This window comes from Neoarius graeffei, chromosome 28 (genome assembly GCF_027579695.1).
Source record: "Neoarius graeffei isolate fNeoGra1 chromosome 28, fNeoGra1.pri, whole genome shotgun sequence".
NCBI classification, from domain to species: domain Eukaryota; kingdom Metazoa; phylum Chordata; class Actinopteri; order Siluriformes; family Ariidae; genus Neoarius; species Neoarius graeffei.
In genome coordinates, this window is record NC_083596.1 from 42,243,674 (window position 1) to 42,268,755 (window position 25,082).

Consider the following 25,082-nt stretch of genomic DNA (forward strand, 5'->3'; position numbering starts at 1 on the left):
ATAAAGAAATCGTATTTTCAATCATACTATTATGATCAATCGAATGTTAACTTAAAGTGAAAAATACAAAACTTGTTACTTGCATAGGTAGCAATATCTTGAGCCTAAATGTTTAACAGCCAACAATACAACTTTTAACATCACATTATTACTGTTTATGTGTCACATAAACCAGGGTCAGGAACATGAAGTGTAACACAATAATAATACCGTAATACCGGTGGCCATCTTGGATTGGTAATATACAGGCTGTTCGCCCCAGACAGTGATTTTGGCACACATCCCAAATTATTCCTTGGGGTCAAATTAGCCTATAACAGTTGAGTTATCGTCTCCTAAATTATGTGCATACATCCCTCATCAAAAAATTATTTTCTACAAAAACACATGCCACTATTATTGGCACCCCTGGAAATTATAGTGAACACAATGTACCTGAAGCATGTTTCCCATTTAAATTGTACATTTTTGAGTTGACTGGAGTGTGTACGAACTTTCAGACTGTAATCCATGACTTCCTGATGAACTAGAGTACAAATATGAGGTGACACCGAGGCCAAATTCCCTCAATATCAACATGGTAAAGATAAGAGAACACACAAACGAGTATAAAACAAGGTTGCATTATTTTAAGGATGTCTGAATTGTTCCCTTGGTACATGAATGAACTACAACCCCTAGCAAAAAAAATATGGAAAATCACTGTTCTTGGAGGATGCTCATTCAGTGGTTTTACATTGTCGCAAAAAAACAAAACAAAAAACACACAATTCACAGATATGACACAGAACTATTTTTGTTTAAGAGCTGAACATTCTGGCTTTGTAAAGCATACCTCAAACAAATTAAACTAAATTGTAATTAATGGCATATTTTTTTCCTGGTCAAGTATGGCATCACACAATAAATGAGGGGAAAAATTATGGAGTCATCAAGCAAACAAAAGAAAATCACAATTAGTACTTTATTGCACCTCCTCAGGCTTTTATGACAGCTTGGATTCTTTGAGGCATGGACTTCACTAATGAAAAACAATATTCTTCATCAATCAGGTTCCAACTTTCTCGTATAGCCGTTGACAGGTCAGCTTTGCAGGATGGAGCCTTGTGATGCATCTTTGGACCTTTTTGTCCCCCCCAATTTCCACCATAAATCGGATTGAGATCCGGACTGTTTGCTGGCCGTGTCACTGAGTTGATCTGCCTTTCCTGAAGAAAACTTTTAAATGCTCTTTGCTCTGTAGCAAGCTGCATTATCATCCCGAACAAGAGTGCTCTGTGTAGGTACAGTCCCTTTAAGAAACTACATTTCCCATTAGCCAACTTCCGCGTTGACCTACGTCACGCCTGGACGGGCTCAACAACGTCACATCCTCCAGGAAGGCATAAGTAACGGAACAATGCTTCCGTCTCTCTCTCTCGTCGTGGATGTCAAGCCATCTGGACACAAAGAGATACCCTGCACCAGAAAACCAGATAAAGACATCTTTCCTTTTCTTTTCACACTTCTCTTTCACCTTTGGCCACGGTTGATTCTAGACTCGCACGACTTTAAACTCAGCTTGAGTTACAACCGGTTTTATTCATTATAAGTATGTACGACTGCAGCCCAAGCAGTTAATTTAAAATTAGAAGCGACCGGATCCTTCTAATTAATTCTCTGTGCACATTGTCTGATCAGAGACTTTCTTTTCATCACGAGCGACCATGCGTCGGACCAAGAAATTCTCTGCGCCTCACGCAGGTCTCCACAACGGTGAAACTCCAAAAGTCTCGGAACATCTTCTCATAATCTCGCATAGAGACGAGATGCTGAAGTAAGACTGGCATTTGGGCAAAACCTAGTCTTAGGAATTAGCTTTTATGAAGCAGCGTGAATTTAAACTCAGGAACGGTTTAATTGCGTACACTGTAAACACTTAGGATGTTGAATTGATTGATTGTTCTATTTTGTTTTGACCTCTCAGTTGTTTTAATAGATAGGCTGTGCATGCTTCTCTTTATTCCTTACTAACATCCTCAATTTCCTTATTACACATTTTGACCTTACCAAGATTTCAGGGGATTTAGTAATGCTATAAGCTAGTGGGTTAGCTACACAGAGCTAATCTTTTGTCTCCAACACATGGTCACCCTCCCCCACACCTTAGATAACATTCCTTTGTTCTTAACTCCACGAGGTAGTGGGCCTTAGCTAGCCACACAAAGCTAATCTTTTATCTCACACACACACACACACACACACACACACACACACACACACACACACACACACACACACACACACACCTCACTGTTTGCTGAAGATTTCAACTGTTATTATCCATTTTTATCTTTGTTATAATAAATTCAATTATTATTGAAACTGTGTTTGTTGTTCCATATTCCTTGAAATCACACAATCTCAAAGAATTCCAAGGTGCATACGAGTTATGTAATACGGTAAGTGATCATAATAATTTGGAATATACCATAATTTAGCTGTTTGATAATTTATTATTAAGCACCAAAATTAATGGTATTATTTAATGACTTAATGAGACTGATTTAACGAGATTGATCACTCAATTACCAATTGCACCTACATCTGAGAGTACAATATCCCCCGCTGGCACCTATGCCATAACTCTGGTAAAATGCGACTGAATTTAACAAAAATATAATATGCATGTTACTGACATATAAGAAAGAATCCTGTCAAGTTTCATGAAATTCCTCCAAAAATTGTGAGAGTTGATTTCAGAAGGAAAACACACACTCTCATGAAATTGTCAAAGTATAATTTTGTTAACCAAGGGCTGTAACTCTGGTAAAATGTGACCGAATTGAAAGAAATTACAATCTGCATAGTACCGACATGTAACAACGCCTCTCGTCAAGTTTCGTGAAATTCCTCCAAAAATTTTGAGAGGAGTTGATTTCAGACGGAAAACACATGCTCATTAAATTGTCAAATTATATACATTTTGTTAATGATGGGCTGTAACTCTGGGAAAATGTGACCGAATTTAACAAAATTGCAATCTGCATAGTACCGACATATAACAACGCCTCTCGTCAAGTTTCATGAAATTCCTCCAAAAATTGTGAGAGCAATAGATGTCGGAAGGTGAGCACCCTTCCTGGGACGGACGGACGGACAGTACCCCACGTCGGGCCTTTCGGTCAGCGGGGGATAAAAATGACATACAGTGCCTTGCAAAAGTATTCATACCCCTTGAACTTTTTCACATTTTTCCACCTTACAACTACGAACTTAAAAGTTTTTTATTGAGATTTTATGTGATAGACCAACACAGAGTAGCACATAATTGTGAAGTGAAATGAAAATGATAAATGGTCTTCAAAATTTTAAACAAATGAAAATCTGAAAAATGTGGTGTGCATTAGTATTCAGCCCCCTGTCCTCTCATACCTCTAAATACAATCCAGTGCAATCAATTGCCTTCAGAAGTCATCTAATTAGTTAATAGAGTCCTACTGTGTGTAATTTACTCTCAGCATAAATACACTTGTTCTGTGAAGGCCTCAGTGGTTTGTTAGAGAACACTGAAGAACAAACAGCATCATGAAGACCAAAGAACTCACCAGACAGGTCAGGGATAAAGTTCTGGAAAAGTTTAAAGCAGGGTTAGGTTATAAAAAAAATCTCAAGCTCTGAACATCTCAAGAAACACTGTTCAATCCATCATTCAAAAATGGAAAAAGTATGGCACAACTGCAAACCTACCAAGACATGGCCATCCACCTAAACTGACAGAACGAGCAAGGAGAGCACTGGTCAGAGAAGCAGCCAAGAGGCCCATGATCACTCTGGAGGAGCTGCAGAAATCCACAGCTCAGGTGGGAGAATCTGTGAACAGGACAACTATAAGTCGTACACTCCACAAATCTGGCCTTTTTGGAAGAGTGACAAGAAGAAAGCCATTGTTGAAAGACAGGCATAAGAAATGTAGGGGACACAGCAAACATGTGGAAGAAGGTGCTTTGGTCAGATGAGACCAAAGTTGAACTTTTTGGCCTAAATGCAAAGCGCTATGTGTGGCGGAAAACTAACACTGCTCATCACCCTGCACACACCATCCCCACTGTGAAACATGGTGGTGGCAGCATCATGCTATGGGGATGCTTTTCTTCAGCAGGGACAGGGAAGCTGGTCAGAGTTGATGGGAAGATGGATGGAGCTAAATACAGGGCAATCCTGGAAGAAAACCTGTTGGAGGCTGCAAAAAGACTTGAGACTGGGAAGGAGATTCACCTTCCAGCAAGACAATGACCCTAAACATACAGCCAGAGCGACAATGGAATGGTTTAGATCAAAGAATATTCATGTGTTAGAATGGCCCAGTCAAAGTCCAGACCTAAATCCCATTGAGCATCTGTGGCAAGACTTGAAAATTGCTGTTCACAGACGCTCTCCATCCAATCTGGCTGAGCTTGAGCTATTTTGCAAAGAAGAATGGGCAAAAATTTCAGTGTCTAGATGTGCAAAGCTGGTAGAGACATACCACAAAAGACTTGCAGCTGTAATTGAAGCAAAAGGTGGCTCTACAAAGTATTGACGCAGGGGGGCTGAATACTAATGCACATCACATTTTTCAGATTTTTATTTGTTTAAAATTTTTAAGACCATTTATCATTTTCGTTTTACTTCACAATTATGTGCTACTCTGTGTTGGTCTATCACATAAAATCTCAATAAAAAAACTTTTAAGTTCGTGGTTGTAAGGTGGAAAAATGTGAAAAAGTTCAAGGGGTATGAATACTTTTGCAAGGCACTGTATCACCAAACCCACTTTCTTTTTTTTTTTTATTTTTTGGGGGCTTTTTTTCACCTTTATTGGATAGGACAGCATAGAGACAGGAAATGAGTGTGAGACAGGGAGGGATCGGGAAATGACCTTGGGTCGGAATCGAACCCAGGTCCCCGGATTTATGGTATGGCGCCTTAGCCACGACGCCCCACCAAACCTACTTTCTATTGATGGAATGAGGAAAGTGTCCAAAATGTCAATGTACACTTGTGCATTTACTATAGAGATCATGATTGCCATCTTCCTTGGTCTTTTACCTGATATGTAACTCCATATCATAGATGATTGTGGAAATGTGCTTCTTTTCTTCAAGCAGTCATCTTTATATGCTTCAGTGGAACAGCACAAGACGAAGGTTCCAGCATCATCTCTTTGGCCAATGCAGATTCGTGATTCATCACTGAACGTCATTTTCATCCAATCATCCACAGTCAACGACTGCTTCCCTTTAGCCCACAGTCACATTGTTTCCTTCTGTTTAGGTGATAGTGATGATTTTCATTTGGCTTTTCTGTCGGTAAATCCCATTTCCTTCAGCCAGTTTCTTACAGTTCGGTCACAAATGTTGACTCCCGTTTCTGCCCATTTGTTGTGTTGTGACTTTTCTATTTTCAAGGCATATTGCTTTGAGTTTTCTGTCCTGATGCTTTGACGGCTTCCGTGAGCTAGCTGCACGTTTTCCTTTTACAACCTTCCCATTTTGTTTGTACTTGCTCCAAATTTTAGACACAGCTGACTGAGAACAACCAACATCTTTTGCCAAACTCTGTGCTGAATTACCTTTTTTCAAAGTCAAAAGTCAAAGTCCTTCCCACGCCTTACAGTACCTGGTATTCCTAGGCAGTCTCCCACACAAGTACTAACCAGGCCCAACCTGTATGTGGCGCATCAGGCGGCGCCGATCTCCGTTTCCATAGCCCTCGGCCTCTCGCCTATTACATAGCTAGGGTTACAGTGGGGGGCTAGTCCTCTGGTAACCACGAGAGTTTAACTCCCCATGCACATCTGTATTGCAGCGTGCCTTGCCAGATGGCGGTAGGTACCATTTTTATGATGGTCTTTGGTATGACCCGACCGTGAATAGAACTCACGATCTCCCGATCGAGAGGCGGACACGCTACCACTAGGCCACCAGTCGGTGAATTACCTTTTTTAAGGAGTTTAAATCCTTTCCATTGGTTCAACTGACCGCTCTCATTAGGGCCATGCTTTCTTTCAATAAGCCGGAGCAACAGCACTCTCTTTTAATCACAGAATAATTAGCATATTTAGACTTGTACAGGTATTTGTTTTAGAAATACAAATAAGCTGATTCCATAATTGTTACCTCATCATTGAGTGATTCCATAATTTTCCCTCTATTTGATCAGGCAAAAAGATATACCATTAATTACAACAATTTACCATAATTTTATTTGTTTGAGGTATGTTTTACAAAGCCAGAATGTTCAGCTCTTAAACAAAAACAGTTTTGTGTCATATCTATGAATTTTTTTTTTCTACAAAGTAAAAAAGCTGAATGAACATCTTCCGAGAGTAGTGTTACCATATTTTCTGCCAGGGGTTGCAGAAGGACACTCGGTCGAGTGCAAACCTCTGCCAAGCCACATGTTATCAACATCAAAATTAAAAATCACTTGAACCTAGGATAATACTAAAGCTGTACACCAAATTTCATCAAAATGTGTTCATTACTTTTTGAGTTACACTGGGAACAGCAAAAAAAAAAACTCTGGATCCACATGCATATCCGGATTTGCATTAAAATCTAATCAATTCTTTCTTGGTCCAGATCACCTTTCCTCAAAATTTCATCAAAATCAGTTCTCTACTTTGAGTTACAGTGGTGCTTGAAAGTTTGTGAACCCTTTAGAATTTTCTATATTTCTGCATAAAGATGATCTAAAACATCATCAGATTTTCACACAAGTCCTAAAAGTAGATAAAGAGAACCCAGTTAAACAAATGAGACAAAAATATTATGCTTGGTCATTTATTTATTGAGGAAAATTACCCAATATTACATATCTGTGAGTGGCAAAAGTATGTGAACCTTTGCTTTCAGTATCTGGTGTGACTCCCTTGTGCAGCAATAACTGCAACTAAATGTTTCCGGTAACTGTTGATCAGTGCTGCACACCGGCTTGGAGGAATTTTAGCCCGTTCCTCCATACAGAACAGCTTCAACTCTGGGATGTTGGTGGGTTTCCTCACATGAACTGCTCGCTTCAGGTCCTTCCACAACATTTCGATTGGATTAAGGTCAGGACTTTGACTTGGCCATTCCAAAACATTAACTTTATTCTTCTTTAACCATTCTTTAGTCTGGTTTCTTGCCGAGTTAACTCGTGCCGACTCTCGCTAGTCTACTATCATCACAAAATCTCTTTTCCAATAGTGACCTGGCCAAGAGGTTGCGCGGGAGCGAGGCTGCGCGAGAGCGGGCCGAGAGGTTGCGCGGGAGCGAGGTTGCGCAGGAACGGGCCGCGTAATAACAAACGCAATGCCCCCGAAGAAAGCTCCTACGGTCGAGGAGATTGATGATATTAAAAAATCCCTCGACTTTCTGGGGGAAGAAATCTCTGCTGTCAGGGTGCAGCAGAAGACCATCCTGGACCTGGTAGAAGAGGTCAAAGCTCTGAGGCTGCAGAATTCAGAGAAGGCAAAGAGGATCGCCATTCTCGAGAACCGAGTGGAGGAGCTGGAGCAGTACACCCGGATGAATGACATCATTGTGACCGGACTGCAAATTCAACCCCGCTCATATGCTGGAGCAGTGGCGAGAAGAGACGGAGAGGAACTGAATGAGGAGGATGCTAACTCTGTGGAGAAACAGGTGTTAGCATTCCTGCACTCCAAGGGGATTGAGGTAAAAAGCAATAACATTGAAGCATGTCACCCTCTCCCACGGAGAAGCAACACAGGCAAACCAGCTGTAATAATGAGATTTGTCAACAGAAAGCATAAGATGCAATTGTTAAAACAAGGGAAGAAACTGAAAGGCTCAGATGTGTTTTTAAATGAGCACTTAACAAAAAAAAATGCAGATATTGCAAAAAAGGCGAGACTACTAAGGAAACAGGGGAAAATCCAAAACACTTGGACACAAAACTGCAAGATTTTCATCAAGCTGAAGGGATCTCCAGAAGAGGCCAAGATCTTGGTCATCCGAGATATTGGGGAACTGGACAAATTCTGAGGGAGCCAAATAAAGCAATTTACAATCATGACACAAGGACTGGACACTGGACACTGGACACAAGAACTGGACACTTTCCATTATACTGAGCACAAAATACAAGATATGGAAAATAATATTGATCCGGAAAATAATCTTTTCAGCAACATCAATATCAGCTGCCGGTATTACACTGAATATCAATACAATGCAAAGATCAGAGACGGAAATAAGATATCAATTATTCATTTCAATATCAGAAGTCTGTATGCCAATTTCCATAAAATGAAGGAATATCTCAGTCAGTTCAATACTCCATTCAATATAATAGCCATATCAGAAACTTGGATCAACGATGAGATGGGAGTAGATTTTGAGCTGAACGGGTATGAATTAAATTATATCAATAGAAAGAACAAAAGAGGAGGGGGAGTGGCAATATATGTTGATAATAGTTTGGAATATAAAATTAATAATAAAATGACGGTAGCTGTTGATGATTGGATGGAGTGTATTACAATAGAAATATGCTGTGAAAAAATGAAAAATATAATGGTGAGCTGTATATACAGATCTCCTGGATCAAGCATAGAAGTTTTTATAGATTGGATGGAAAGTATGTTTATAAAATCAACTCAGAAGGTCAGGTACATCTGTGGTGATTTTAACATCGACCTCTTAAATCATAAGAAACATAAAATGACAGAAGAGTTCATTAATTCAATGTTCAGTATGGGACTGTACCCAACTATTACCAGACCAAGCAGGATCACTTCTCACAGCACCACTTTAATAGATAATATATTTACTAATATCCTGGAAAATAATATAGAGAGCGGTCTACTATTAACAGACATCAGTGACCACCTACCTATTTTTAATGTATATTACTGTAATTATAGCAAGAAAAAGGATAATAAAAATTATAAATATATAAGAATGAAAACTGAAGAAACCATGATTGCACTAAAAAATGACTTAATAATACAGGACTGGAATGTAGTTTATAAAGAAAAAGATGTTGATAAAGCATATGAGGAATTTTTAATAATATTCAATGAACTATATAATAAAAATTGTCCTATAAAGAAATACAGTAATATACATAAATATACAAATAGTCCGTGGGTCACCAAGGGGCTACAAAATGCCTGCAAAAAGAAAAATATATTATACAGACAATTCTTAAAGCATCGAACTATAGAGGCAGAGGAAAAATATAAAAAATATAAAAATAAATTAACTAATATTATGAGGATATGTAAGAAAGACTATTATAATAAATTAGTGGAGAAAAATAAAAACAATATTAAAGGTATATGGACTGTATTGAATGGTATTGTGAGAAATGGATCCAAAACTACAAATTACCCAGAGTACTACACTGTAAATGATAAGACCATAAATAATATGGAGGATGTGGTGAATGGTTTTAATCAATTCTTTGTAAATGTGGGACCAGATTTAGCGGCAAAAATAAAGGAACCCGAAACAACACAATGTGGGGACATAGAAGATATGGGGGACAGAAATCCAAGTACAATTTTTCTAACTGCAACTGATGAGGAAGAAATTATCCAAATTGTAAGAAAATGTAAAAACAAAACTTCTGCAGACTGGAATGATATAGACATGTTAACAGTAAAGACAGTTATTGAGGGAATTGTGAAACCACTCACCCACATCTGCAATTTATCTTTTCAATCAGGTACATTTCCAGACAAAATGAAAATTGCAAAAGTGATACCATTGTTTAAAACCGGAGATAGACACCATTTCACAAACTACAGGCCTGTTTCTTTACTCCCCCAATTCTCCAAAATACTCGAAAAACTTTTTTCAGATAGACTGGACAAATTCATTGAAAAACACAACCTCCTTACAGACAGTCAATATGGATTCAGAACGGACAGATCAACATCGATGGCACTAATGGAACTAATAGAGGAAATCACAAAATGTATAGACAATAAAAAAATAGCAATTGGAGTATTTGTGGACCTAAAAAAAGCATTCGATACTATTGATCATAGTATATTATTAAGTAAACTAGAAAAGTGTGGTGTTAGGGGAGTTGGGTGGAGCTGGCTGTCGAGCTATCTAAGAAACAGGCAACAGTTTGTGCAGATAGGTGACCATAAATCTGATTTCATGAACATTACATGCGGGGTACCACAGGGGTCAATATTAGGTCCGAAATTATTCATAATATACATCAATGACATATGTACAATTTCGCAAGAATTGAAATTTGTTTTGTTTGCAGATGACACCAATATTTTTTGTTCCGGTGAGAATTTGCAGCAGACTTTAGAGATAATCACAACTGAAATAAATAAACTAAAACTATGGTTTGACAAAAATAAATTATCATTAAATCTAAGCAAAACAAAGATTATGTTGTTTGGGAGACATAAAATAGATTGTAATGTAGAATTGATAATAGACAATACTAAGATAGAAATGGTACAGGAAATTAAATTTCTTGGTGTGATTTTGGATCCTAAAGTCTGCTGGAAACCTCATGTAGGATACGTACGAGCAAAACTGGCAAAGTGCTCGGCAATTCTGTGGAAAACAAAATATATTCTTGATTGTAAATCTTTGCATACTCTATATTACTCATTATTTTTGCCATATCTGACTTATTGTGTAGAAGTCTGGGGAAACACCTACAAAACCACTCTGCAGCCGATATGTACAATACAGAAAAGAGCAATAAGGACAATAAACAAAACAGGATACAGAGATCACACAAACCCACTATTCATAAAATCACACATGTTGAAATTTATGGATCTGGTCAAATTCAGAACAGCACAAATAATGTACAAAGCAAGAAATAATCTATTGCCAAAAAATATACAAGGAATGTTCAGTGAGAGAGAGGGGGGATATAATCTAAGGGGAGACCTAAATTTTAAAAAACCAAAGGTTCGAACAAATATGAAAAGCATGTGCGTATCGAGCTGTGGGGTGACTTTATGGAACAGACTGGAGACAGAAATAAAACAAAGTGCAAATATAAATCTGTTTAAAAAAAGGTACAAAAAAATATTTTTAAACAAGTATATTGCAGAGGAAATATGTTAATGGAGGATGATGAGGGATAAATAGAATAGGGTTGATTGTTATATTAGAACTAGCTTAGTATATGGTATATATTTATTTATGGGGATAGATATCTTCATATTTACAGGGATAAGTATGTAGTAGATATTTTTTTTTTTGTAATTATATATTTATATAGATAGTTATGTGTATATGTATATATATGTATATGGATATGGTATGTAGTATATATTTATTTTTGTAATTATATATTTATATGGATAATCATGAAGTGTATATGTGGTATATATTTTTATAAGTGTATTAATGTAGTTTGGATTTCGGGGTAGTTAAAAAGGGGTGGGAAATTAAAAAAAGTATTGTACTTCTTCCCACTCCTTTTTCGAACAATGTGCGGTGTATTGTAATGTATTAGCTCTTTATATTATTTTATTTATTCTTTTTTTGTCACTTTTTTCATTTTCTTTCTTTTGTATGTATAAATAGTTACATACATTTTTATACATGTTCGAAATAAATAAATTCATTCATTCATTCATTCATTCTTTGGTAGAACAACTTGTGTGCTTAGGGTCATTGTCTTGCTGCATGACCCACCTTCTCTTGAGATTCAGTTCATGGACAGATGCCCTGACATTTTCCTTTAGAATTTGCTGGTATAATTCAGAATTCATTGTTCCATCAATGATGGCAAGCTGTCCTGGCCCAGATGCAGCAAAACAGGCCCAAACCATGATACTACCACCACCATGTTTCACAGATGGGATAAGGTTCTTATGCTGGAATGCAGTGTTTTCCTTTCTCCAAACACAACGCTTCTCATTTAAACCAAAAAGTTCTGTTTTGGTCTCATCCATCCACAAAACATTTTTCCAATAGCCTTCTGGCTTGTCCATGTGAGCTTTAGCAAACTGCAGACGAGCAGCAATGTTCTTTTTGGAGAGCAGTGGCTTTCTCCTTGCAACCCTGCCATGCATACCATTGTTGTTCAGTGTTCTCCTGACGGTGGACTCATGAATATTAACATTAGCCAATGTGAGAGAGGCCTTCAGTTGCTTAGAAGTTACCCTGGGGTCCTTTGTGACCTCGCCGACTATTACAACCCCTGGCAAAAAATATGGAATCACTACTCCTGGAGGATGTTAAAGGATATGGGACATGGATTTTTTTCTGGGTATAATTATGTATAAAGGACATAAGAAATGCCATCTAAATCACTGCAGGGCGTCAAAAATGTGAAAATCATCACATTATTCAACTTTTTTTATACATCAGCGTAAAACAATGATTCGTTAATTAGCTAGGTGGTCACGTGACCCGTGACGTCACAAAAACTTTCCAAGGAGCCAGCGCTTGGGTATCTAATGTAAACAGGTTACCAAAATGGACACCATCGACAGTGACATTCCCGATGTTTCACAGAGATGTGAAGTTAGACCCTATCAATCCGAACTGATAGCTGGAAATTCACATGAACATAGATCTTGTCTTTACTCTGACGGGTCAGATGATTGAGAGTGAGAGTTCATTCAGCCCCCATGAAACTGAAAGCGGTCGGCTCGATAACACTTCCTGGTAAGTTAAAAACAATTCTGCTCAAAGGCTAATGATCTGTTGAAAGAAGTATTATTTTTGTATCATACATTGAAAGTTCATCATAGATCTAGCTAAAGTCCGTTGCAAGCTAGTTTTTTTTTTTGCTGATATTTTTCGAGATTGATTGAGATACAATGCTTCCAGAGTCCGAGATGAAAACATTCAAAATGGCGAAACGAGTCAGAATTATGATAATAATTGATACACCCAAAATTATAATACTAATCCTTACCTCGGCTTTCAGTCGCTTAGCGAATGCACCTAGTGGTAGCCGTAGCACTTCGGGTTTCACTCCGCCGTCTTGTTCCTGAATTGGGACGTTGGGAACGGCTCCATCTTTAAGTAGCCTCTTAAATTTGGCTTGGCAATTAATATCGCTCAGTACCTGAGTATTAATGTTGAAAGAATCTTCAGTGAAATGGTCCGAACACAGTTTGTGTGAAACAGTAGGTGCAAAGTTTTTTCAACAGGTGTTCTGTAAAGTTATCCTACCTCTTGGATTTGTCCTACCAAGCCTACTGCGCATGCGTGAAGCCTACTGCGCATTCGCAGGTGAGCCCACACTTTCCTCAGCTTCGGGTCCTTGGGAAATGCAAAAAAACTTACTCCAGGGCATTTCCCATTGGAATTATTGCAACCATAAGCAGCACAATACACCATGATGTTCAATGTACGTTAAAGACTATAAAAACAATTTTCTTGTCATTCACTTCTCCATTCATCTACTGTACCCGCTTGTGCTGTGCCCGAAAGTTTTTGTGACGTATGATCACGTGACAGCGGCTCTTCCGGTTGTAAAATATGCATATCGGAGCTCGAGCAGAAATGCCATATAATCATCATGAATATAACGATTTTGCTGAATTTAATAGATGATTTTGTATTTGTTGATGCAATTAATTCATATTTTTAATGGAAAGAAACTGATATAGCGTGCATTTATGTTTCATGTCCCATATCCTTTAATTCAGCTGTTTTACTTTGTAGCACAAAAAAAAAAAAAAATCACAGATATGACACAAAATTATTTAATTTAATAGCTGAACATTCTGGCTTTGTAAAATATACCTCAAAAAATTTAATTAATTTTTTGTAATTAATGGCACATTTTTTTCAAGATCAAGTAGAAGAAAAAATTATGGAATCACTCAATGATGAGGAAAAATTATGGAATCATAAATTTAAAAAAAAATCACAATTAGTACTTTGCTGTACCTCCTCTGGCTTTTATGACCGCTTGAATTCTTTGAGGCGTGTACTTCACTAATGAAAAACAATATTCTTTATCAGTCAGGTTCCAACTTTCTCGTATAGCAGATGACAGATCAGCTTTGCAGGATGAAGCCTTGTCATGGACTCCCCCCCCCCCCCCCCCCCCAATTTCCACCATATATTTTCAATTGGATTGAGATCCAGACTGTTTCCTGGCCATGCCATTGAGTTGATCTGCCTTTCCTGAAGAAAAGTTTTAATGCTCTTGGCTCTGTAGCAAGATGCATTATCATCCTGAAAAATGACTTCATCACCACCAAAAGTACTTTTGATTGATGGAATGAGAAAAGTGTCCAAAATTTCAATGTACACCTGTGCATTTACTGTAGAGGTAATGACTGCCATCTGCCCAGGTCCTTTACCTGACATCCAACCCCGTATCATCAATGACCGTGGAAATTTGCTTGTTTTCTTCAGGCAGTCATCTTTATATGTTTCATTGGAACAGCACCAAACAAAAGTTCCAGCATCATCTCCTTGGCCAATGCAGATTCATGATTCATCACTGAATATAACTTTCATCCAATCACCCACAGTCCACGACTCCTTCTCTTTAACCCCTCTGTAACCTTGTTTTCTTCTGTTTAGGTGTTAATGATGGTTAACGTTTGGCTTTTCTGTATGTAAATCCCATTTCCTCCAGCCGATTTCTTAAATTTTGGTCACAAACATTGACTCCTGTTTCTGCCCATTTGTTTTTCATTTCTTTTCTTGTGCATTGTCTATTTTCAAGGCATCTTGCTTTGAGTTTCCTGTCCTGATGCTTTGATCTACCTGTATGTTTCCCTTTTACAACCTTCCCATTTTGTTTGTACTTGCTCCAAATTTTAGACACAGCTGACTGGAAACAACCAACATCTTTTACCACACTCCGTGTTGAATTACCTTCTTTAAGGAATTTTATAATCCTTTCCATTGTTTCAACTGACAGCTCTCTTGTTGAAGCCATGTTTTCTGTCAATCAGCCAGGTGCAACAGCTCATTCAGGTCTACAAGCAATCTCTTAACTGCAGACTAATTTGCACATTTAGGCTTGTGTGGATATTTGTTTTAGAAATGCAAGTTATAGCTTGATTCCATAATTTTTTCATCATTGAGTGATTCCATAATTTTTTCTTCTACTTGATCTTTAAAAAAACGTGCCATTAATTACAACAATTTCATATAATTTTTTGAGGTATATTTTACAAAGCCAGAATGTTCAGCTGTTAAATAAAACAATTTTGTGTCATGTCTCTGATTTGGTTTTTTTGCTACAAAGTAAAACAGCTGAATGAACATCCTCCAAGAGTAGTGATTCCATATTTTTTGCTTGGAGTGATCTTTATTGGTCAAATCGCTCCTGGGGAGGGTAACAATGGTCTTGAATTTTCTCCAGATTGTACACAATCTGTCTGACTGTGGATTGGTGGAGTCCAAACTCTTTAGAGATGGTTTTGTAACCTTTTCCAGCATGATGAGCATCAACAACGCTTTTTCTGAGGTCCTCAGAAATCTCCTTTGTTTGTGCCATGATACACTTCCATAAACATGTGTTGTGAAGATCAGACTTTGATAGATCCCTGTTCTTTAAATAAAACAGGGTGCCCACTCACACCTGATTCTCATCCCATTGATTGAAAACACCTGACTCTAATTTCACCTTCAAATTAACTGCTAATCCTAGAGGTTCACATACTTTTGCCACTCACAGATATGTAATATTGGATCATTTTCCTCAATAAATAAATGACAAAGTATAATGTTTTTGTCTCATTTGTTTAACTGGGTTCTCTTTATCTACTTTTAGGACTTGTGTGAAAATCTGATGATGTTTTAGATCATATTTATCCAGAAATATAGAAAATTCTAAAGGATTCACAAACTTTCAAGCACCACTGTACAACCCCGATTCCAAAAAAGTTGGGACAAAGTACAAATTGTAAATAAAAATGGAATGCAATAATTTACAAATCTCAAAAACTAATATTGTATTCACAATAGAACATAGACAACATATCAAATGTCAAAAGTGAGACATTTTGAAATTTCATGCCAAATATTGGCTCATTTGAAATTTCATGACAGCAACACATCTCAAAAAAGTTGGGACAGGGGCAATAAGAGGCTGGAAAAGTTAAAGGTACAAAAAAGGAACAGCTGGAGGACCAAATTGCAACTCATTAGGTCAATTGGCAATAGGTCATTAACATGACTGGGTATAAAAAGAGCATCTTGGAGTGGCAGCGGCTCTCAGAAGTAAAGATGGGAAGAGGATCACCAATCCTCCTAATTCTGCGCCGACAAATAGTGGAGCAATATCAGAAAGGAGTTCGACAGTGTAAAATTGCAAAGAGTTTGAACATATCATCATCTACAGTGCATAATATCATCAAAAGATTCAGAGAACCTGGAAGAATCTCTGTGCGTAAGGGTCAAGGCCGGAAAACCATACTGGGTGCCCGTGATCTTCAGGCCCTTAGACGGCACTGTATCACATACAGGCGTGCTTCTGTATTGGAAATCACAAAATGGGCTCAGGAATATTTCCAGAGAACATTATCTGTGAACACAATTCACCGTGCCATCCGCCGTTGCCAGCTAAAACTCTATAGTTCAAAGAAGAAGCCGTATCTGAACATGATCCAGAAGCGCAGACGTCTTCTCTGGGCCAAGGCTCATTTAAAATGGACTGTGGCAAAGTGGAAAACTGTTCTGTGGTCAGACGAATCAAAATTTGAAGTTCTTTATGGAAATCAGGGACGCCGTGTCATTCGGACTAAAGAGGAGAAGGACGACCCAAGTTGTTATCAGCGCTCAGTTCAGAAGCCTGCATCTCTGATGGTATGGGGTTGCATTAGTGCGTGTGGCATGGGCAGCTTACACATCTGGAAAGACACCATCAATGCTGAAAGGTATATCCAGGTTCAAGAGCAACATATGCTCCCATCCAGACGATGTCTCTTTCAGGGAAGACCTTGCATTTTCCAACATATGCGTAGAAGAAGGGTCCGGGTACTGAACTGGCCAGCCTGCAGTCCAGATCTTTCACCCATAGAAAACATTTGGCGCATCATAAAACGGAAGATACGACAAAAAAGACCTAAGACAGTTGAGCAACTAGAATCCTACATTAGACAAGAATGGGTTAACATTCCTATCCCTAAACTTGAGCAACTTGTCTCCTCAGTCCCCAGACGTTTACAGACTGTTGTAAAGAGAAAAGGGGATGTCTCACGGTGGCAAACATGGCCTTGTCCCAACTTTTTTGAGATGTGTTGTTGTCATGAAATTTAAAATCACCTCATTTTTCTCTTTAAATGATACATTTTCTCAGTTTAAACATTTTGATATGTCATCTATGTTCTATTCTGAATAAAATATGGAATTTTGAAACTTCCACATCATTTCATTCCGTTTTTATTTACAATTTGTACTTTGTCCCAACTTTTTTGGAATCGGGGTTGTACATTGGGAACAGACAAACAAACAGGCGAAAACATAACCTCCTCTAACAAAGTTGACAGAGGAACTGAACGAATGAAAGGCCACATAATGACCTTACAGAATTGGATTTATAGTTCATAGAAATGTGGTTAAATTATACTACAGAGTGCTACAACAAGAAGCTAGATATTATTCATTAAAACAGCATGGAGGTAATAGACCTCTGAGAGGTGTAATCTGAGGTCACTTACCACACCCCCGTTCATTTTATCACAGTTCCTGACTCCATGTATTATCCAAGATATTTGGGCTTACACATGGAAATGCATTAATTATAGGTCCAACAACAGTGTTAATAACACATTACAGGAAAGTAAGGCTACAAAGCTGGTTGATGATGGTGTCAAATTTTAGTCCCCTCACATGTTAATGCACTGGGATCTTCACCTCAGATCATTTTGGTTCGAGACAATTCTCATGTGCAATAGGGTGCCGACTGTAGTCCCTTTAAATTCCTTCCCAACCCCAACCCCAGACTGCTTGACCAATCTTTACTCAGCACTGCTGACTGCTTGATTCTGATTGGTCAGAAAGTGATCGGTTGTCAGTGACAGCAGCTCAGACATTAGCATTTATGGAAGGAATCTGCAGTATTTTGTAACAGAAGTAAAGCTATGTTGTTTTTTCCACCATGGATGGGACAGAGGAAACGTTTTGTCTTATTATGTCTCAAAGTTTATCAGAAACGTTTAACCTTATTAAACTTCAAGAGAGAAAAAGAAGGCATAATTATAAACGGATAAAAAGTATGATGGGTGTAGCAAATTGGTATGGTATAAGAGGAAAATAATCAACTTGGTGGTAACAGTAACTACACTTTGCATTATTTCCCTATAATGGCATTCTCCAAGTGGTTTATTCCTGATGTATATTTGTCATATACATTAGCCAAATTTCATACAGTACTTTCTTCAGATCAGGTCTGGAAACAGAGAGGGTGACAAAACTTTGACTTTGACAGGAGCCAAACCCAGCTGATTTCAGGCGAGAGGAGGTGTACACCCTGGGCAGGTCACCAATCTATTGCACGGCTAACACAGAAACAAACAGCCATTCACACTCTCATTCATATCTATGGGCAGTTTAGAGTGGCCGGTTGACCTAATCCGCATTTCTTTGGACTGTTGGAGGAAACCAGAGCACTTGGAGGAAACCCACACAGGCACGGGTAGAACATGTAAACCAGTGTTGGAAATTAGCACCCGCTCCCCGCCAAATGCAGGTGATTTTGCGTAGTGGCGGGGTGAATTTGCTCAACCTACCAGCCACAGCGGGGTCAATAAAAGTAGCATATACAAAGAGATAATGCAATTGTAACAGCTATTTGTGACATTCCACAACGCAGACTTTAAAGAGGACACAACCTTCTCATTAAAGTGTCTGAGTGAAACAAGAAGACTTGGATTCAATGTGGCAACTTGAGTATAGAACGCTAACTAACGCCAAGTTGAGTGTAGACCTCTAACTATCAACTGACAGTTAAAGAGAACTACTCGCTCAAGCAGCCAAGGCTAGCACTGCAGCAAACAAACAAAAGGTTACACTGTAGGGGTTTAGAGGTCTGCAGAGAAAACCTCCCAGAAGATGCAGGCCAAAGACGTGAAGGTCAAAAAAAAAAAACACCTTTCCTGTGAATGGTTAGTGTTTTTTAATCTGCCAAACTCATCAAATCTACAACCCCGATTCCAAAAAAGTTGGGACAAAAGTACAAATTGTAAATAAAAACGGAATGCAATGATGTGGAAGTTTCAAAATTCCATATTTTATTCAGAATAGAACATACAGTGGGGCAAAAAAGTATTTAGTCAGTCACCAATTGTGCAAGTTCTCCCACTTAAAAAGATGAGAGAGGCCTGTAATTTTCATCATAGGTACACCTTAACTATGAGAGACAGAATGAGAAAAAAGAATCCAGAAAATCACATTGTCTGATTTTTTAAGAATTTATTTGCAGATTATGGTGGAAAATAAGTATTTGGTCAATAACAAAAGTTCATCTCAATACTTTGTTATATACCCTTTGTTGGCAATGACAGAGGTCAAACGTTTTCTGTAAGTCTTCACCAGGTTTTCACACACTGTTGCTGGTATTTTGGCCCATTCCTCCATGCAGATCTCCTCTAGAGCAGTGATGTTTTGGGGCTGTCACTGGGCAACACGGACTTTCAACTCCCTCCAAAGATTTTCTATGGGGTTGAGATCTGGAGACTGGCTAGGCCACTCCAGGACCTTGAAATGCTTCTTACGAAGCCACTCCTTCATTGCCCGGGTGGTGTATTTGGGATCACTGTCATGCTGAAAGACCCAGCCACATTTCATCTTCAATGCCCTTGCTGATGGAAGGAGGTTTTCACTCAAAATCTCATGATACATGGCCCCATTCATTCTTTCCTTAACACAGATCAGTCGTCCTGGTCCCTTTGCAGAAAAACAGCCCCAAAGCATGATGTTTCCACCCCCATGCTTCACAGTAGGTATGGTGTTCTTTGGATGCAACTCAGCATTCTTTCTCCTCCAAACACGACAAGTTGAGTTTTTACCAAAAAGTTCTATTTTGGTTTCATCTGACCATATGACATTCTCCCAATCCTCTTCTGGATCATCCAAATGCTCTCTAGCAAACTTCAGACGGGCCTGGACATGTACTGGCTTAAGCAGGGGGAGACATCTGGCACTGCAGGATTTGAGTCCCTGGCGGCGTAGTGTGTTACTGATGGTAGCCTTTGTTACTTTGGTCCCAGCTCTCTGCAGGTCATTCACTAGGTCCCCCTGTGTGGTTCTGGGATTTTTGCTCACCGTTCTTGTGATCATTTTGACCCCACGGGGTGAGATCTTGCGTGGAGCCCCAGATCGAGGGAGATTATCAGTGGTCTTGTATGTCTTCCATTTTCTAATAAGTGCTCCCACAGTTGATTTCTTCACACCAAGCTGCTTATCTATTGCAGATTCAGTTTTCCCAGCCTGGTGCAGGTCTACAATTTTGTTTCTGGTGACCTTTGACAGCTCTTTGGTCTTGGCCATAGTGGAGTTTGGAGTGTGACTGTTTGAGGTTGTGGACAGGTGTCTTTTATACTGATAACGAGTTCAAACAGGTGCCATTAATACAGGTAACGAGTGGAGGACAGAGGAGCTTCTTAAAGAAGTTGTTACAGGTCTGTGAGAGCCAGAAATCTTGCTTGTTTGTAGGTGACCAAATACTTATTTTACCGAGGAATTTACCAATCAATTCATTAAAAATCCTACAATGTGATTTCCTGGATTCTTTCCCCCCATTCTGTCTCTCATAGTTGAAGTGTACCTATGATGAAAATTACAGGCCTCTCTCATCTTTTTAAGTGGGAGAACTTGCACAATTGGTGGCTGACTAACTAAATACTTTTTTGCCCCACTGTAGATGACACATCAAATGTTTAAACTGAGAAAATGTATAATTTAAAGAGAAAAATGAGGTGATTTTAAATTTCATGACAACAACACATCTCAAAAAAGTTGGGACAAGGCCATGTTTACCACTGTGAGACATCCCCTTTTCTCTTTACAACAGTCTGTAAACGTCTGGGGACTGAGGGGACAAGTTGCTCAAGTTTCGGGATAGGAATGTTAACCCATTCTTGTTTAATGCATGATTCTAGTTGCTCAACTGTCTTAGGTCTTTTTTGTTGTATCTTCCGTTTTATGATGCGCCAAATGTTTTCTATGGGTGAAAGATCTGGACTGCAGGCTGGCCAGTTCAGTACCCGGACCCTTCTTCTACGCAGCCATGATGCTGTAATTCATGCAGTATGTGGTTTGGCATTGTCATGTTGGAAAATGCAAGGTCTTCCCTGAAAGAGACGTCATCTGGATGGGAGCATATGTTGCTCTTGAACCTGGATATACCTTTCAGCATTGATGATGTCTTTCCAGATGTGTAAGCTGCCCATGCCACACGCACTAATGCAACCCCATACCATCAGAGATGCAGGCTTCTGAACTGAGCACTGATAACAACTTGGGTCGTCCTTCTCCATTTAGTCCAAATGACACGGCGTCCCTGATTTCCATAAAGAACTTCAAATTTTGATTCGTCTGACCACAGAACAGTTTCCCACTTTGCCACAGTCCATTTTAAATGAGCCTTGGCCCAGAGAAGACGTCTGCGCTTCTGGATCATGTTTAGATACGGCTTCTTCTTTGAACTATAGAGTTTTAGCTGGCAACGGCGGATGGCACGGTGAATTGTGTTCACAGATAATGTTCTCTGGAAATATTCCTGAGCCCATTTTGTGATTTCCAATACAGAAGCACGCCTGTATGTGATACAGTGCCGTCTAAGGGCCCGAAGATCACGGGCACCCAGTATGGTTTTCCGGCCTTGACCCTTACGCACAGAGATTCTTCCAGGTTCTCTGAATCTTTTGATGATATTATGCACTGTAGATGATGATATGTTCAAACTCTTTGCAATTTTACACTGTCGAACTCCTTTCTGATATTGCTCCACTATTTGTCGGCGCAGAATTAGGAGGATTGGTGATCCTCTTCCCATCTTTACTTCTGAGAGCCGCTGCCACTCCAAGATGCTCTTTTTATACCCAGTCATGTTAATGACCTATTGCCAATTGACCTAATGAGTTGCAATTTGGTCCTCCAGCTGTTCCTTTTTTGTACCTTTAACTTTTCCAGCCTCTTATTGCCCCTGTCCCAACTTTTTTGAGATGTGTTGCTGTCATGAAATTTCAAATGAGCCAATATTTGGCATGAAATTTCAAAATGTCTCACTTTCGACATTTGATATGTTGTCTATGTTCTATTGTGAATACAATATCAGTTTTTGAGATTTGTAAATTATTGCATTCCGTTTTTATTTACAATTTGTACTTTGTCCCAACTTTTTTGGAATTGGGGTTGTACCTTCCATCAGTTCACAGGTATGTGTGTGCGCGCATATGAGAGAGAGAGAGAGAATGTCAGTATTTTCCTTGAGTTTAATGTAATCTCCACACAGAAAGGCCCCATTCGGTTTCCACATTTGAATCCAGAACCTACCTACTTTGAAGCGACGTTGATCACCACTGCTTTTGCACCTTTATTTCTGACATGGTATGTTCTATATGTAGACCTTTCATTGCTTTGGTAGGCTGAAAGACAGAGCCTGAGAGTAGGGCTATGGAGAAAGGTGAACACTACTGCACTCAACCATTTGTGAAACATATGTCACCTATGGCCATACCGTACATACACCAACTATTTAGTAGCCAGTGACAGCAGACAGTGTGCTCGTCTGATTTGTGTGGGCAAGCAGATGAGAGAAACATATGGACTGCTCAAGTTGCAGAGGCATAAACAGGAAACACATTCCTCCTCCACTTTGTAAGACACAGAATTAATTTAAACTGATCCTTTTTATGAAATACAGCACGCAAGGCTTATATAGTACAAAGATTTATAAACTTTCATGAATACCTACCCATGTGACAGTTTTCATTCTGGTCCTTAGTCTTCTTATTGCCTTTAAGTGTCTCAACTACATTTATAAGTGGCCTCATATATAGACTTCATGAACCTTTTACAAGCTCCAAGACCAGGCGAAACATTAGGATGAATAAAAATGCTTACAGTGGAATATTAGGCAGTTGCGAGCTCTCTCAAAAGCAACATGTTACCAGTAGTATGTTGGGATAGTATGCCATATGTTTTCAGAGGTCTCCATGGTTTAGTATGTTACCCATATGGTATTCAATTGGGGACAAAACCAGACTCCGTTGTTTAGGAAGTGATACTTAGATGTGTGTTAGCTGCAAAAAGCCAGGAAATTATTACTATAACTAATAAAAAAGGCTGTTTGATTAAAAATGAAGAATGTGCACCAAACTGCTTTATTAAGCCCACTGTTGTCTACTGCGGTAAAAATTTGACCAATCCTGCCTGCGGCCAGAGATATTCTTGATTAGCTGCTTGCTGAGAGAGGTTGACGTACCCTCCTGTTTCCACAGAAAGTTTGACCAATCCTGCCTGCTTCTGCAAAAAGTTTGACCATTTCCACCAACTCCCATAGACACGCGACCAATCCTGCCTGCTCCCAAAGAAAGTTTGACCAATTCTTCCTGTTTCTACAGACACTGCTGACTAATCAGGGGAACCATGGCCTAATGGTTTAGCCTAGTAAACTCGACCCACCCGCCTAGCGGCCAAAAATATTTTTGCCTACGAGTGGGCCTAGCCTCGGACCATATCAACAACACACCCCAGGCATCAAATCGTGCCCGCCAATCACAACACAAGGTTTTTGTTTGGATTCTTTGGGCGGGCTTTTGCAGGAGTGACGACAAGGCTGCGCAACGCTGGAGAAAGCACAACAGGAAAGATGGCTACGGCTATTGAGCAGCGCTCGTTTGACTCCGCTTTGGAATCAGTTTTAGAAGAATTAGACTTGGAGTTTTCATTGAAACATGAGCAGGAAGAGGCTCGCCGATCATTCCATTTCAAGAAGGACGTTTTCGCTGTTTTGCCGACTGGCTATGGCAAAAGTCTGATTTACCAGCTGTTTACCCTCCCCCACTGCTTTCTGTCACTCTGACTACGTCAGAGTCACTGTTGCGCTGATTGGTCAGAGCGTTGGCCTATACGCACAGAGACAGTTTGAAAGACAACAGGTTGTTCCTACCCACACCCTTCGGAAATGTCTATGACCGAGACCAGACTAAATATTCACATTTAGTCTGGCTTGCCAGGCTACTAATGGTTAGAAGCAGCTTTGGGACCAAAAGGTCGCTGGTTTGATTCTCTGGACCAGCAGGAATGGCTGAAGTACCCTTGAGCAAGGCATCTAACCCCTCAACTGCTTCCCAGGCTGCTCTGGGTATGTCGTACGTCGCTCTGGATAAGAACATCTGCCAAATGCCTGCAATGTAATGTAATCCTACTCATTCCCACAGAACATTTGACTAATCTCACTTGCCCCTGTAGACACTCTTGATCAAGTCTGCCTACTCCCATGAAAACTTTACCAATCCTGCCCACTCCGACAAACACACTTCACCAATCTTGTCCATTCCTTGAGTAAAAGTTGACCAATCCCAGGCACACGCACAGAAAATTTGATCAACCCCACTCTCTCCTAGAAAAAGCCTGAACTCTCTCGACTCATCCCAATCCCTCCCACAGAACGTTCAAACAATCCCATTATTAATACAGTCAGTTTTACTCTGGAAAACCTTTGCGACTTAAACCCCAATGTTCCTAACCAAGGTAAAGTGTTTGTATATATTATATATGCTTGTATATTAATGAACCTTCTTCACTTTCATATCTAACCGTCCACTCAGACAATTTTTATCCTCCGCTGGCCGAAAGGCCCGAAGGGGGATTATGTCATGGCGATGTCTGTCCGTCCGTCTGTCCATCTGTCCATCCTGGGAAGGGTACTCACCTTCTGAAATCAACTCCTCTCACAATTTTTGGAAGAATTTCACAAAACTTGGCAGAATTTTTTGTTATATGTCGGTAATATGCGTATTGCAATTTCGTTCAATTCAGTCGCATTTAACCAGAGTTATGGTAGAGTTGCCAGCAGGGGATATTGCGCTCTCAGAGCACTCATTTTTGTTATTGTTGGATCCTAGAGGGTCCGAGTCCCAATATACACCTCTACTTTACAATAGTAACACACACTGCCAAAATAAT